Source organism: Lactuca virosa, chromosome 3 (genome assembly GCF_052849685.1).
Source record: "Lactuca virosa cultivar CGN04683 chromosome 3, Lactuca_virosa_CGN04683_v6, whole genome shotgun sequence".
Classification (NCBI taxonomy): Eukaryota; Viridiplantae; Streptophyta; class Magnoliopsida; order Asterales; family Asteraceae; genus Lactuca; species Lactuca virosa.
In genome coordinates this window covers 171,328,329-171,344,202 of record NC_136428.1, presented here as the reverse complement: position 1 = coordinate 171,344,202, position 15,874 = coordinate 171,328,329, and positions in this window count along the sequence as shown.

Below are 15,874 nucleotides of genomic sequence, written 5' to 3'. Positions count from 1 at the left end.
ACTCCTATGGTGTACATGCAACCCTATAAACCTTGGATCTATGTTTTCTCTATTATACACGCAAGTATTAACTATTCCAAGGTTTCATCCTAACTAACATATTATGAAGCACCTATACTACAAAGTTCTAGTTAGATGACATACCTTTTGATGTAGCTTGATGTCTTCAAGCTTTAAGAGCTTAGCCCCAATAGTGTGGAAGCCTCAAATGGAATCACAAATCACCAAAGCACCTTGGAAGAACTTGAGAGAATATGTATGCACACTAAAATCGGCCCACTCTTATTTTCACACACTTGTGCCAATTTTGTGAGCCAAGGACCCCTTTATATATTATGGAGGATTAGGGTTACATCCATGTAAACCCTAATACCCATGACCTTTCATTTACATAGGATCCATGGGTTAAAAGCTCCATGGACCATCCATGAAAGCTTAGCCCAACCTAAATGAACTTGGCCCATTCCATATATATAAGAGTCCATATTTAATTAGTTCTTTTTGATCACTTAATTAATTCTAAATTAATTCTTGATCAATACTAATTAAATAATATGATTCCATATTAATATATTAGAAATTATAATATATTAATATAAATCATAAATATACTATTCTCAAAAGACTATCCATATAAATTGTGCCGGTGAAGTGCAACCCAAATGGACCATGTCGGGTCGGGTCAAGTACATACCAAATATAGTTATGGACTTAGACATTAATCCAACAGTCTCCCACTTGGATAAGTCTAAAGCTATTATTGACTATGACTTCAAAACCTAACTGGCAATCGTAGCTCTTAAAGCCGCTGTCGAACTCTGACCTTGTCAATGACTTGTCCATTAGATAAGGGATCATATATTCCTCCATTCTAGATATCATATGGACTAAGACATGGATTATAATCATTCTCTCTGTCCATTTGTTGTTTCCCGATTTTCGATTTATTATGACTGACTGATTGAACAAATCAAATCAGTCCTGGCTTGGCCAAGCACTCACATGTGTCATCGCTAAATCATCGAGGGGCCCACATATATCGCTTTTATCCTGAAGGTAAAAGGAATGGATAAACTTCGACTCATATGGCTTGTTCTACTACTTGTTGAATCATACACAAAGGCACATTTTATAACATCGAGTTACCAAATGCGTTTTCGTGCAATCAATGTATAACCAACTCATAGTAACAACTCATATCTCTAGGTTTGAAGAATATAAGATATTATCGTCTCATGATCACTCGTGATAAAATCCATGAAGTGATTCAAATGAGCGCGGGTTGAATCCAATACTCAGAACTTATGAGCACTCATGAGTGTTGTAGCACCACTTTGTCCACCAACTTGGACCTCTACAAACCAACCCATGACAGTCTTGATTCATATCTACTTCCAACATATGACCGACTGTGGATGGTTTGAATAACTTAATCATTCAGGAAGAGCGACTTAGTTATTCTGGAAGTCAAAACATGCAAAGTGAAACACAAGAATAAATGAATCAAATATGGTATCAAACCCTATGAATATAAATAAACACTTTTATTTATCACCATACTGATTATCAACTTAGTTTCGGTTTTATCAACTTTATACTTGAATTAAAAACACTAGTTGTCCCATGCTCCAAGCATGTACACTATGTTTTTCTTAAACAATAGCTTTGCCATACACCAAGTATGCACTCTATGTTTGTCTATGATCCTTACTTTGTGAAATAAACCAATTGAACATAATTTCAATGATTCTAATTTCACACTCCCAAATCCTTATCGAAAAATGTGAGAATTTCAAATTCCTATCATTTATCGAAATCTGTTTAGATTTTAAACTTATATGCACTGACCCTCCTGTAATGAATATGTACAAAGTCACAAAGACTTGTCAACAGTCATTTTAAGGTATTCCAATGGAGATCAACTCCATGGAAACTAAGTCTCATATTCAAAGTACATTGCGTTGGACATGCTTCTTGCATTAAGTTTTCTAATCTTACACAGATAACTTCTACCTATGGAGACAACTCCATATTCTCATTTTGACTATCACTTCTGAATAAGAGATGCCTCTTTTCAGAATATGTCAATATGGTCCTTCCAAAATTAGCACTATACTTCCAACTGTCCCTGAGCAACCAATCTTTGGTAAACCTCAGATTGTCCTCGACAATTGCTTAATCATTTTAGTCATATCCAATTCTAGACCTTTTCCCTTCTTAATGCCTCTGGGCATTTGGAAAAATTTAGAAATGACAAATATTATAGCACATGCAATCGATCCTGTACCCAAAGCAAATGGTACACGATTCATGATGTCTCACATAAAGACATGATTCTAGACCAGTCTTTTGCTACAATATTTTTATTTGCCATGTTTTCAAAATTTAACTATGAAGAGGGATGCCGTAATCATAATCGAATTTTGAGAACGCAATATATAGAATTTCCTTAAGTTGAACCAATCCAACATGAAATTCATATATATATTCTTGACTAAAGATGATTAAGGTCTCAATCTAAGCCTTTAGAACTGAAATGAAGTATATCCTCTCCCTTAATTATAGCAAAACAACTTTTTCAATCCCTGCAGCCTCACGAATTGAAATTTTTGTTTTCTATAATTAACATTGCTAACTTGCAACACTAACAATAATTATCATGCTCCCACTAACATGATGATTATTAGCATAACACTTATGCTCCCACTAGCTTTGACATGTACTCAGAAATCAGCTGGACTTCTAGAAATCAATACTTTATTGACTTTCTTACCAAAGTTCAGATTTCTGATACGAGATGCTTTGATAAAACTTTATCAAAATCATACACCTTTCCTTAGATAGCATGCATGTGTGTCTAAACAATTTTAGAACTATGAAAAGGGATGCCGTAATCATAGTCTCAATTGTTTAGACCTTTTGCCATCTGCTTCAAATCTACTTGGTGGAAGTGTTTCCTCACCATCATTTTCATGAATCGGAGAGAAACCTTATGATCCTTAGATTTTATGGTGTATGTGTTCTTATCCATGTGAATCGTCAAAACCATAGTCACAAGACAAAGATAATGACAAATCCAAACTCATATGGACTGAACTTATGCAATCTTAACTTCTTGCCACCTGGCAGTACAGGGCCTGCCATTGCTTCCAAGTTGTTATGCAACCAATTGAGAACTTTCAGAACTCCTATGCAAAGGCAACTTTAACTGGAATGGGCACAGAATATGTCAACACGATAGGTTATAAACCTCAAGTCGTGTGCTAGTGAAGAACCTCATGTTTTATTCTTGATTAGTTCTTGAAATTCTTTTTAGGATCTTTAAGACTCCCACTATCCTCTTGACATATAAGACTATCTTGTCAAATATTCAAGAGATAGTGCGGAATCTTTATCAAGACAAACACTTTACACAATTGGCCTTAGTTGGTCTTTGTTTTATCCAAAACATCACAACTTACCAATTTTAAATGTACAAGAGTAGGACACTTTTACTTTTACATTTGACAAGTGTTTTAAACCTTTCTTTAAGATATGTCACTCAAGTTACAATCTTGGAGTATGACTCTAAGAATTGTTTTGGAACGAAGTATGACTCATCTTCCTGATCTAACCATTTCAACAATTCATGACTCCTCTTCTTAGTCATAAGAATGCACTAAGATGACCTTTAGAGGACTAATTGTGATATGATTTCTAAATCATTAAGATGATCACAAACATGATACTAAAGTACTCTCCCATCTTTTCAGATTTGAGAAACTTTTATCTTTCTACCTAATTTGATTCTTCCCATTCGTTCTGCCATACATTGAGACTTTTCCAATGTTTCAGAATTATACTTAAACTTGTAAGTATAACCATATTTACTAAACTTTAGTAAATCAAATAGTCTTAACGAGCTTTGTGGTGGACATGACCAGTGCACAAGAATGTGTACTCGATCCCTTTAGTCCTTCACTTGACTCACACATCCATGTGAACAAGTAATTAGTCTTGATTTTCCAATGCTTGAAAGTTCTCATTCATCATACTATTCAACTTGCATGATTCCAATTTTCGGTCCAATTAAAACTTGGGTGATGAGGTACTTTCCTGATTTGGTAAATTTAGACACTACCACAAATGAAAGAATCAAATCCATTTTCCAATATTGCTGTCAGTGGAATCATATAAGCAACAATTTTCCACAAATGCCATTGTAAGGATACTTCAAATAAATAAAATTAAACAATTTTCTTTTATTTTAAAACTTTGCGGAAAAACTTATCCTTACAATCCACATGGAAAATTGTTGTTATCTATTCCTTAGCAATATATCATAACTTCTTAAGCAACTGCTCAAAATTCTGATGCGATCGAAATCCACCTTCGCGATCAGAATCAACATATACTTCCTTTAAGATTTCTCTCTATTCTTTGATTCTTAAAACATGAACATGTGACCCAGTCACATCATGTAATGAGGATCTCAGAATAGAACTTAACAGAGTTAGATAATGGGCTCTACCTGATGTAGAGTCAAACTTATTGACTTTAACATCCTTAGGTAAATTTGGCAGCTTTGCAATCAACGCCCCTTCCTTTGGCAAAATAAACATATGGACCCTTTGGTAATGAGACTATCTCAGACTTAGCCTTTCTCTTTACCATTTGGTCAACCGGGTTGACTATGGCCAATCCCTTTCCATTGGGAAGAGAATGCTTTTTCTGGATTTCCAGTGTCACCATTGTCACTGTCCATAAAGTTTTTGGGAAGTTGATCTTCTAATCAAATTTGCTTTACTATCGTTCCAAATCATTGCTGATTCAGCAGCACCAAGGAAATAGATATGATCATTTAGGTTCATGTCATAGTCTGTTTCATAGTAGTCCCAAAGGAACTCACTATGTGACCTAGAAAGTGATTGAACATCCAACTTTCTCAAGACTTTGACACCCAACTCTCCCGGCTTGTCAATATGTGACTTCATCTCTAAGATGTGATCACACATAGACCTTGCTTGCCATTAGGGCTTGAGTGACCTTGAACTTGTGGGTTAGGGAGAATAATTGGAGGAGGTGGAGGAAGAGAAGTATGACTTCCATGAGCCAAACTCGTGAAGTCATATTCATTAGGAAAGCTTGGTTTGGGAAGATCATTGTTGTCTAAACCAGACATCAACAATGGGAGAAATTCACGTAAAGGTGATTTAAGTCCTTAATATAATACCCAATATGATATATTAAGGCTAGGACCCAACAAACTATTTTATAACTTGGAAGAGGGATGCCGTAATCCAAGCTATAAAATATTTGAAGGTAGGTGAATAACAATTCACCAATTTCTACCAAGATAACGAAATGTATTATTAGATTTTAATTGGTTTTGAAACTCCTAGATTCTTTTGAGATTCATTGAACTTTTCAATGGCATGTTTCAATCTCGAGTGTACCCTTCAGGTTTTGTGACTGGGATGCCGAGGATCACAAAACAAGGTGTGAAGTAACCATGCAAATATACTTGGTACCCTTAATATTTATCCCTCAATCGATGTGCCGGTTAACCACACACGCTCCAACGATACTATGATAAACATTAAGTTACCCTTTGCCTACCTTGTTAAGTCCAGGTTAGTGTGCCGGTTAACCACACACGCTCCACTAACAGCTTAAACAAAGTGCAAAGTGTAATTTCATGGATTAGCACCTTATTCACATTTTCCTAGGTAACTAAGAGTGAGAATTTATAAGCGTTTAGTTACTTAGTATTTATCATTATACTTATAATGAAGGGAGAATTATAGTCCTTGTCATACCTGTTCGGCTAACGACCCTCCACCGGTCAAGGAAGCGGTGAGTGAGAGTGGACACCCATTAAACTGCCATTTTATAGGCAGTAACCTTATACCCCCCTTATAGACCGGCTTCGTGAATGAGGCCTACTAATGGTAAGACGTTTTTCTCTTATACATATAATATATTAAACTTTTAATATTATAATAGTATAAGGGTGTATTTTAGACATTTAAAATACTTGGTGGTTTAATCTATTAATTAAACTAGACTTTTAATTTAATTAAACTCAAACCATATATTTATGGATTAATAATACTCTTTTAATTAAACGCTTTAATTAACTATTAATAAAGTCCATAAGAGTTAATTTGAACTATTCAACAAAACATCATAATTCCAATTATTAAACTCAAAATTAAAACCATTTAATTAATTGTTTAAGTTATGAACCCAAGAGTTTTAGAATTCAATTCTTTTTTTCATAAAAAACTTTTCTCAAATTCCAAAACTTGAGGGCAAGTTTTGTAATTCTTGAAAACCTTTGGATTCCATAACTTATGGAATTAATGGTGTTTTATGATGAAACTTTCCATGTTCCATAACTTAAGAACAAGTTATGGAATTCTTTAAAACATTAACACCAAATTTTGTAACTCCATAAAAACTTTGAATCAAATTTTTTTTTTAAAAAAAAACTTTAATATCCATAACTTATGGAAGTTTCAAAAACCCTTAAGATCACAACTTTAAAAAACTTTTGAGCTCCAAAATTTTATGACAAAATATGTAACTCCTTAAAACATTTAGATCAAACTTTTAAAACTAATAAAATAATCATATCATTTTATCTTTTACTAAATTTCACCTAATTCAACTCATATAACAAATGATTCAAATTTTACAAATAATTCGTTTTTCACAAAACAAGTAATTATCTTAAAATTTGACAAACGTCATGTTTTTTTTTCCTTTTTTTCCAACTTGAAAATAAAACATTTGCATCAATATAACAGAAAACAACCCATGGCTCTCATACCACTGTTGGGTTTTGAGCATTCTAACACTCCTATGGTGTACATGCAACCCTATAAACCTTGGATCTATGTGTTCTCTATTATACATGCAAATATTAACTATTCCAAGGTTTCATCCTAACTAGCATATTATGAAGCACCTATACTACAAAGTTCTAGTTAGATGACATACCTTTTGATGTAGCTTGATGTCTTCAAGCTTTAAGAGCTTAGCCCCAATAGTGTGGAAGCCTCAAATGGAATCACAAATCACCAAAGCACCTTGGAAGAACTTGAGAGAATATGTATGCACACTAAAATCGGCCCACTCTTATTTTCACACACTTGTGCCAATTTTGTGAGCCAAGGACCCCTTTATATATTATGGAGGATTAGGGTTACATCCATGTAAACCCTAATACCCATGACCTTTCATTTACATAGGATCCATGGGTTAAAAGCTCCATGGACCATCCATGAAAGCTTAGCCCAACCTAAATGAACTTGGCCCATTCCATATATATAAGAGTCCATATTTAATTAGTTCTTTTTGATCACTTAATTAATTCTAAATTAATTCTTGATCAATACTAATTAAATAATATGATTCCATATTAATGTATTAGAACTTATAATATATTAATATAAATCATAAATATACTATTATCAAAAGACTATCCATATAAATTGTGCCGGTGAAGTGCAACCCAAATGGACCATGCCGGGTCGGGTCAAGTACATACCAAATATAGTTATGGACTTAGACATTAATCCAACAAAGGACACATACTCTCAACCAATGTTCTGAGTGTTGTACAGTTGAGAGATGCCTCCTATCATGAGCCTGGAACAGCCACTACCAACAAATCGAAGTTTGATGATATGCCTCCATAGCTGCTCCGACACAGAGCGGGATTAGTTGGTCTTTGGAACCCAGTCCATTTTGAAACTGGGTTGACCTTTGTCATCCTTGCACGGTACTCTCTCCCATGACATATCCTATTTATCACAAACAGAAGATGTAGAAATATTAGAAGCATTAGGAGATTTAGGAGATTGAACCTTTAGTACCCATTTGTAGTTGGGTTTAACCCATTTCTTTTTCGATCCGATGGGTGCCCCGACACTTGATTTTGAACTTGAAGTCGGCTGCCGAGATGACTTCGACCTAACCGGTTTTTGTTTCACTGGAGCATCTCTTGGATTGGGCTTCTTGGCCGACATTCCCTTCTTGACCTTGGGATTCAGATTCTTGGCCTTGTGGGTTTGATTCTTGGCCTTCTGCGCGTTCCAGTCATCATGGTCTGAACGTGACCTCGAGGGGTTTCTTTTGGAGTATCTCCCTCTTGGCGCGTTCTGCCACCCTTGTGCGTAGTAGGGAACATATGCGCGATTTGGACAGTTTCGGGCAATATGACCAGGTGTTCCACAGTGAAAACAAGTCTTTTTATTCAATGGGAAATTGTTTCTTCCTGCCCCTGGTGGCGTGTCCTTGCCTTGTCTCTTATTTTTCCCACAAACACAATTGCAACAGGCACTCTGTTTCACTGGAATTGGTGGCCTGTATTTCTCAATAGCAGGTTAATCAGAAGCAGCTGAGTTCGAAGCAACATATTCAGAGCTCAAGGAGATGTTGGTTTGTTCAATGGTGTTCTCCTTGTTCTCATCCTCTGCTACTTTACCTGCACATGAAGTAGATGTGCTAGAAAGAACAACATCAGTATTTTCAAACAAATCATCAAATATGTCAAAAAAATTTAACTCAACATGATCCAATGCAGAAGCATCACAAGATATATCATCAATTTTAACATCATAAACAATAGAGTTTTTATTCGAAACAGAAACAGCAAGTTCAGACCCAATTTTATTATCAGAAACATATCCTTCAACTTCGTGCTTTGACTGATCTAAGGATTGATCTGCAGGGGAAGTAGAAACGTTAGTACTTTCAACATTAATAAATCCTCCTGAACAAAACCAGATGGCTTGCCATAAACCATGAATGGTTCGTTGGCAATCTCCTCTTTCGTCAAAGAGTGATACTGATATGTATGATTAAAAGGAGGAGGTACATTATCGTATCCTAAACCCTTTTGCTGGTTTCGTTTGAACTGCAGGCAATGGTCAGTCATGTTGGCAACTACCTCGGTTGATACATCAAACCTTTTAAAATCAAAATTTGCAGTTTCAAATTGCCCTTTTATGTATCAAGCTCAGTAATTAACTCAGCATTCTGTCTCTTGATATAATCATAATTTTCACATTTGTTACTGTAGTCTTCCTGAAGTCTCCTAAAGTCCTTTATTTTTGTTTCTAACTGGGCCTTTAGGGGTTTCTGTCCTTTCCTGAGTTGATAACCTTCATATCTCAGGTCCTTAACTTCTCTTTTTAATAAATCAATTTGTTCACGAAGAATTTTAATCGTATCTTCACAAGATGGAGTACATGAAACTTCATTGACCGGGATGTTTGCGGAACTCATTGTTTTTCCACACTTCAAAGCGTCAAGTTCTTCAATTACAGCAGCAAGACTAAGATGATTGAGATCTTTTGTGTTCTTGATGACATCCACGTTCATATCCCACGACTTTGGAAGTGCATTCAGCAGCTTTTTGTTTATCTCAGATTTAGTCATGAAAATCCCAGCTATATTCATCTCAGTAGTAAGTGTAGTAAATCGCTGCAACTGAGCTTCCAGGGTTTCTCCAGGGATATAATCAAACATGTTGAAATTTTGTCTTAACATATCCTGACGATTCTCTTTCATGTCTTCATTTCCCTTGTTGACCTCAAAAGCCATTAAAAACACAACTAGAAGCCAAAATCAAACTTAAAAGTCAAACTTAAATTTAAAAATGCCCTTTGACTATAAACCTCAAAAGTCAACCTTAAAAGTCAAATTTAAAAAGTCAAACTCAAAAGTCAAACTTGAAAAGTCAAACTTAAAAGTCAAACCGAAAAGCTAAATTTGAAAATTTAAAAGTTAAACGAGAAAGTCAAAGTTTAAAGTCAAAGGTCAAACTTTAAAAGTCAAAGTCAAAATTTTAAGTAAAAAGTCAAAAATAGAAGTCAAAATTTAAAAACTAAAATTTTTGGTTGAAAATGGAACTTAAAAATAAAAAGAAATTGATTTTGGGGTTAAAAGTGTAAAAATGTGAAATAAGGAACCGAACAGGACTGCTTTTGAATTAAATTTCGAAGCAATGAACCAAGAGACTTCCTAGACCAACTGGTAAGGCGCGATGGAGGGAAGAATGGGAGACCCGGGTTCGATCCCAGGCATCCTCAATTTCGCTTCCCCTTTTTTAAATAAAGGCGCGCCTGCGAGGACTCCTGCTGGCCGCGAACTTCGGACTCGCTGAACAAGGCTCGAACACGCTGCTGACCGCAAACTCTCGCACCGTAAGCTCACCGACGACCGCAAACTCTGAGGCCGTAAACTCCGAGGCCTCGGACCGTAAACCGTTTCCGGCCGTAAACTCCGACTCCGGCCGTAAACTCCTCGGAAACCCTAGCTGCTGGCCGTACACGCTGCCACCCCTCGCTGGTTACGACCAAAAACAACGATTTTTTCCCCCTTTTGCTCCAAAACTCGATCAAAAACTCGTTTTTATGAAAAACGCGAAGAACAAACCCCCCCTAATTTTCAGAGATCTATCCAAAAACGCAACAATCTTTCAAAAATAAGATCAAATAAGCTCCAGATCTGACAAAATTGACTGATACAATCCAAGTTCTGATACCAATTGTAAGTCCCTAATCTGCTTGTGTATCAATCAGATCTAATTGATGGTGCGGAATCCCAATCAATTGGATGATGTCAGATCAAATAGAAGAGAAGAAGAAGAAGAAGATGAATCTTGAATGTATTGATTAGAATGAAGTTCCCTTACACAAGATTCACACACTTACACACACTAAAACTCATCTCTTCTCTCTATTCCGTACACTCCTTCTCTGTTAATCAAACCCTCCTCAACTACCTAACACCTATATATATACTTGGGGAATATGGGCCATAAATGGGTTTACAGCCGTAAATGGGTTTACGGCCGTAAACACCCATTGGGCCGTAAACAGGGTTTACGGCTGTAAACCTGTTTACGGCCGTAAACACCCACCTGGCCATAAACCTGACCGTAAACTCATAAAATATTACATAAAAATACAATCAACTAGAAAAGCAAAGTATAAACCAATATTTTGACCCAACAGTTCTATTCTCCACATCATGGAACAATGAATGCCACGACGTGGCATCTTCACTTTGCACGTTTTCTCCTCCTCAATTCCTCCTGATTTATACTTCAACCCTCCAATTTTCTAACTTTGTCCTTTTGGTCATTTTCCTTTGAGAATGTTCGTTTTAGTTATAAAATAGATTTGACACTGTATAAGTACCAAATATCTTAATAATTAACCAAAATGAAGCTAAATGTACTTAAATATTGTACTCAATATATGAATAAATATAGCAATATCATGTTGTCTTAACTCATGTTTTTAATTTGAATCAATCGGACGAGTGTCTATATAGTAAATTTGATATGTCTTGAAAATGAGTAATTATTTTCCTATGTATGGATGGTTGATGTGTTTACTTGAACTATTAGTTTTAATATTTATAAAACCTAACTAATTTAACCAGCTAAAACACAAATAGGCACTATACCTAGTCACGTAATAGTGAAGTAAAGGTAGGCAGCGTATCGAACTCAGGGAACGAGAAAATTAATATGAAAATACTGCTACTAATTAAACTAAATAAAAGAAAGTAAATGGGGGGGGGGGGGTTATCTGATTAAAGAGTACTTTCGTTTAGCTTCAAACCCCATTCTTTCCTATGGTTGATTTCAAATACAATGGATTATTTATGTGGTTCCCAAATTATAAAATTACTAGTGATGTTGTTCTGATTTTATAGTGTTTGATCAATTCATGAACTACTATTACAATGGTCTTGCACGAAGTTGGACACTAAATTGATTTTAAGGTTATTTGGACTTTGAATGACATGATCTAATGACTTACTTTTCTATGTTCAAGACAAGCAATTCGAGCACATAGTATAATAATTAATGCTCTCTAACATAGTTAAACTTACTAACTGTTACCACTTAACCCTAGGATTTGTTCTATCTCTAGGTTTAGCAATTCAATGATCATAAATGACTAAATATTAAGTTCATACAATAAGACTGATCATCTAACTACACAAAAATTGCAGAAAAGTGATAAAAATTAGAACATTAAAATTCTAGGATATTGATCTATCAAACACAAGTAAAACCAACACAATGAAATCCATAAAACTCAAAATCAACACATAATATTAGGTTTCATCTACACTAAATTAAAGTTACGGTATTTAGCCCATAACTAAATCTGAAAAACGCATAAACATCGAATAAAATAGAATAGACTAGAAAACCAAATGAATAATGATGTTCTTCACTCTATATCTCTTCAAGACTTGATCTCCAACCGATTCTTGGCCTTGTAGAGGTTTCTTAGAAGGTTTTATTGTCTTTTAGTTCTATAAAATCGTAGGCTTCTGTAACACTCCACTAAAATTCGACCTAAAAGTCGTTAAAATATGTTGCCTTAAATTATCCACCAAGTCGTGGCACAATTCTCATCACGACGTGGGAGACATTTTCTTTACATGTGAACCAAGTTTCCATGTAGATCATCGCAAAAGGTACTTCCACGACGTGGCAGATACTTTTCTGCATGATTTTTTCTCTTTACTTCCTCTTGATGAATGCTTCTAATCTCCAAGTCTCTAGCTATCCAATTTTCCTCTTTTCCTTTAAGAATGTCTTTTTTGGCTATAAAATAAATTTCACACACAATAAGTTCCAAATATCTTTATAAATAACCAAAATGTAGCTAAATATATTAAAATATTGCTAAGAATATATGACTAATTTTAGAAAAATCAGTGATATGTTGATCTTTGGAATAGATTAAAGACAAAGTTCATATCACTAATAAAATTTATCATTCCAATTCTCCATGAAGGATATGTGGGAGGTGTAAGTGATTCTTGGAATAATTATAAAGTGTGAACACAAATGAATGTCTATTAAATAATCTCAATTTATTGAGAAAGTACTTCAAAAAATTCTATTTTTCACATTTTTCTCTAGTTAGTACTCCTAAGGATCCAGTTATGAAACTTATGCCCAATACTGGTCAAGTAATTTTGTAAATCGAAAATTCAAAATCATTGGATATTTAATGAATGCCATGACTTCCACAAGTCCTGATATTGCCATCGTTGTGGGAAAATAAGTATGTTCAATAGAAACCATAATACTAATCATTGGCAAGTAATAAAGCGGGTGCTTAAATATCTTAAGTCAACCGAATATTATGGCTTGTCATATGTAGGATTTATCTACATATTAGAGGGATATTTAAATGAAAGTTGAATTACCAATATTGAAGATCACTCATCCATGAGTGGTTGAGTATTTATTCTTAGAGGAGGAACATTCTTGTAGGCCTCAAAGAAGCATACTTGATCACCAATTCAATAATAGAATATGAATTTGTAGCTCTAACTACTCTCAGGAATGAGGAAAAATAGCTAAGGAATTAGATTTATGAGGTTTCATTTTGGTCAATACCTATTTCACCAATTTTTGTACATTATTATAGTAAAAAAAACATTGGCTAAAATATATAGTCAAGTGTATAATGGAAAATCGCAACATTTTGGTGTTTACACAGTATGGTATGTGAGTACTTGATCACTCATGGGATAATATATTTGAAATTGTTCAATCTCAACAAAATTTAGATGATCACTTGACTAAAGGTTTAGCTAGGTACATGGTAAATAAGTTGTAATCAAGATAGATTTAAGGGTCGTTTGACATCTCTAAGCATTATATACCTAATTACCTTCTAATACAATGCTATCAGTTGAATTCAACGTGGAAAGCTTGCTTTAGGAGATGGAAGCATATTTATTCACATCATCCTAAGCTATGTACCTTGATCTCTATATTAAAGTTAGGTTGAATATTTCTCAATAGTTCTTTTGAAAAAGTGCATCAATTAAAAGGAAACCCAGACTCTCGAGTACTTCACATCTATATTATACTTATTTGAAAACCCAGTATTCTAGATACTGCCATTTATGCATGAGTTTGGTTTTATGTCTGTTATTTAAGTTAATCACGGATTACACTAAAATAGGGGGGATATTGGTGATTTTAGTGTCATCAATCCTTTTAGTATAGCCGAGAGTAACTTGAGATGGGGTAATTCAATTTTGGATACTTCCTGAAATTGAAGATGCACAATGCACACTCGAATAACCTAAAGTGAACTCACAAACATGAGGTTCTGGGAGCTATAACACCCTATTTTTATTGGTGTTTTTCCATTCTTCAGTTTGTAGTTTTTTAGTCCATGGGTAGATATAAGGTAGGGATGAAACTTGAAGGATTTAATCATTAAGAACCATGGTTTTACCTAGGAGGGGTGAATCGACCTAAACCGCAACGCGACATGCCCCAACCTTTAGGCTAGTGGCCTTATCTCATTACTTGGGGATATGTAACACACACAAATCCTAGGGTTTGTCATTCTTCGCCTCTTCAGCCTCCAAAACATCCTTAGAGAGAACCTTAGCCTCCTTTAAGTGTTGTGAGCTCATTCTTCATCCTTGAACCATTTTTTGTGTTTATTTTGGGTATTTTGGCAATGAAAGCAAGAAAGGTTGTGATTGGAAGCTTGAAGCTTGTGGATATCTATCATCTCTACTCTTCTGGACCCTTGCAAGTTGCAAAGATCATTGATTTATTTTATTTCATCTTTGGATCTATAAGATAATGGTGTTTTGTTCCATGTTGTAGTGTTTTGGCCTCTTTATTGGTTTGATATTTAGAGTTTGGACAAGTCCATGATCGTAGAATCATGTTTCACTTCAGATATGATGTTTTAATGGAATAGAGAGTGCATATAGTGAAAAAGGATCCTGCTTGGAGTGTTTAAATGTATAAAGTTGAAAAATTTATCCATTACGACACCATTTAGGTACAGATGTGAGAGTTAGAAGCTTAGACTTAATGAATTAAGTCGTTTTGAAATTCTGAGGTTGGCCTGGTGCAACGCATCTTATGAGGGCACGATGTATTTCATAAAATTCTGATCCATGTCTGTTTTTGACCAAAGCCTGACTATTTTGTCTTATTGTGGGCCCAGGGAGCCCAGTGGAGGAAGTGGTGCACTTATTGACCGAAGAGTTGGCTTTTTGACCAGTTTGACTTTGGTCAAACATTGGTGGATTTGAGTTTTTATCTAAGGATCGGTCTCAATTTGTCATTAAGTGGCCAGTATTATATATCTCTGTGTTGAGGGTTGCTAGTGAGTTTCTACTGTTTGGCTCAGGTGAGTTTCTCACTACACTATATAATGTAGTATGTGTCCTTATGTGCTAGGATATGGTTAGACTTTAGTTTTTTGTTAGGCAGGTAAAATCATAGACTGTTACATGTGATGCTGAGTTGTTTGTTTATCTGTATTATGTAAATGTCGACATATTTTGTGATGGGCATATGCATTCCAACTTTGTACGGTAGGCCAAGATGCGGCCTGAACGCCAATAGTAAGTTAATGACATGAACAACATTAAGTGTTGTGAGTCTAGATACTCACATGTGGCGAGTTGATGGCAAGATAAACTAAAGTGTTGTGAGCTTAGATACTCGTTGGGTTCATACAGACCTAGGGTTGATTTGGACCCGTTTTTGTTATGTATATTCTTGTATGTGGTATTTTAGGGAAATCACTAAGATTTGGCTTATATTTGTGGATTAAATGTTTTTTCAAGTACTTCATCAGATCATGAGAAGGCGAAGGCGTGACTATACACACATCAGTAGTTTTACGATTTGAGATTTTGCGATACTTTAGTTATAAATTTGATTTTTAGATTATGGTTGATGAACACATGGTTTTGCTTTGAATATATATTTATGGAAATGGTTGTTTATTCTAGTTTAAAAATGAAAATTTACTCTGAAAAGTGGTACATTACAAGTGTGTATCAGAGCTTTGGTTTG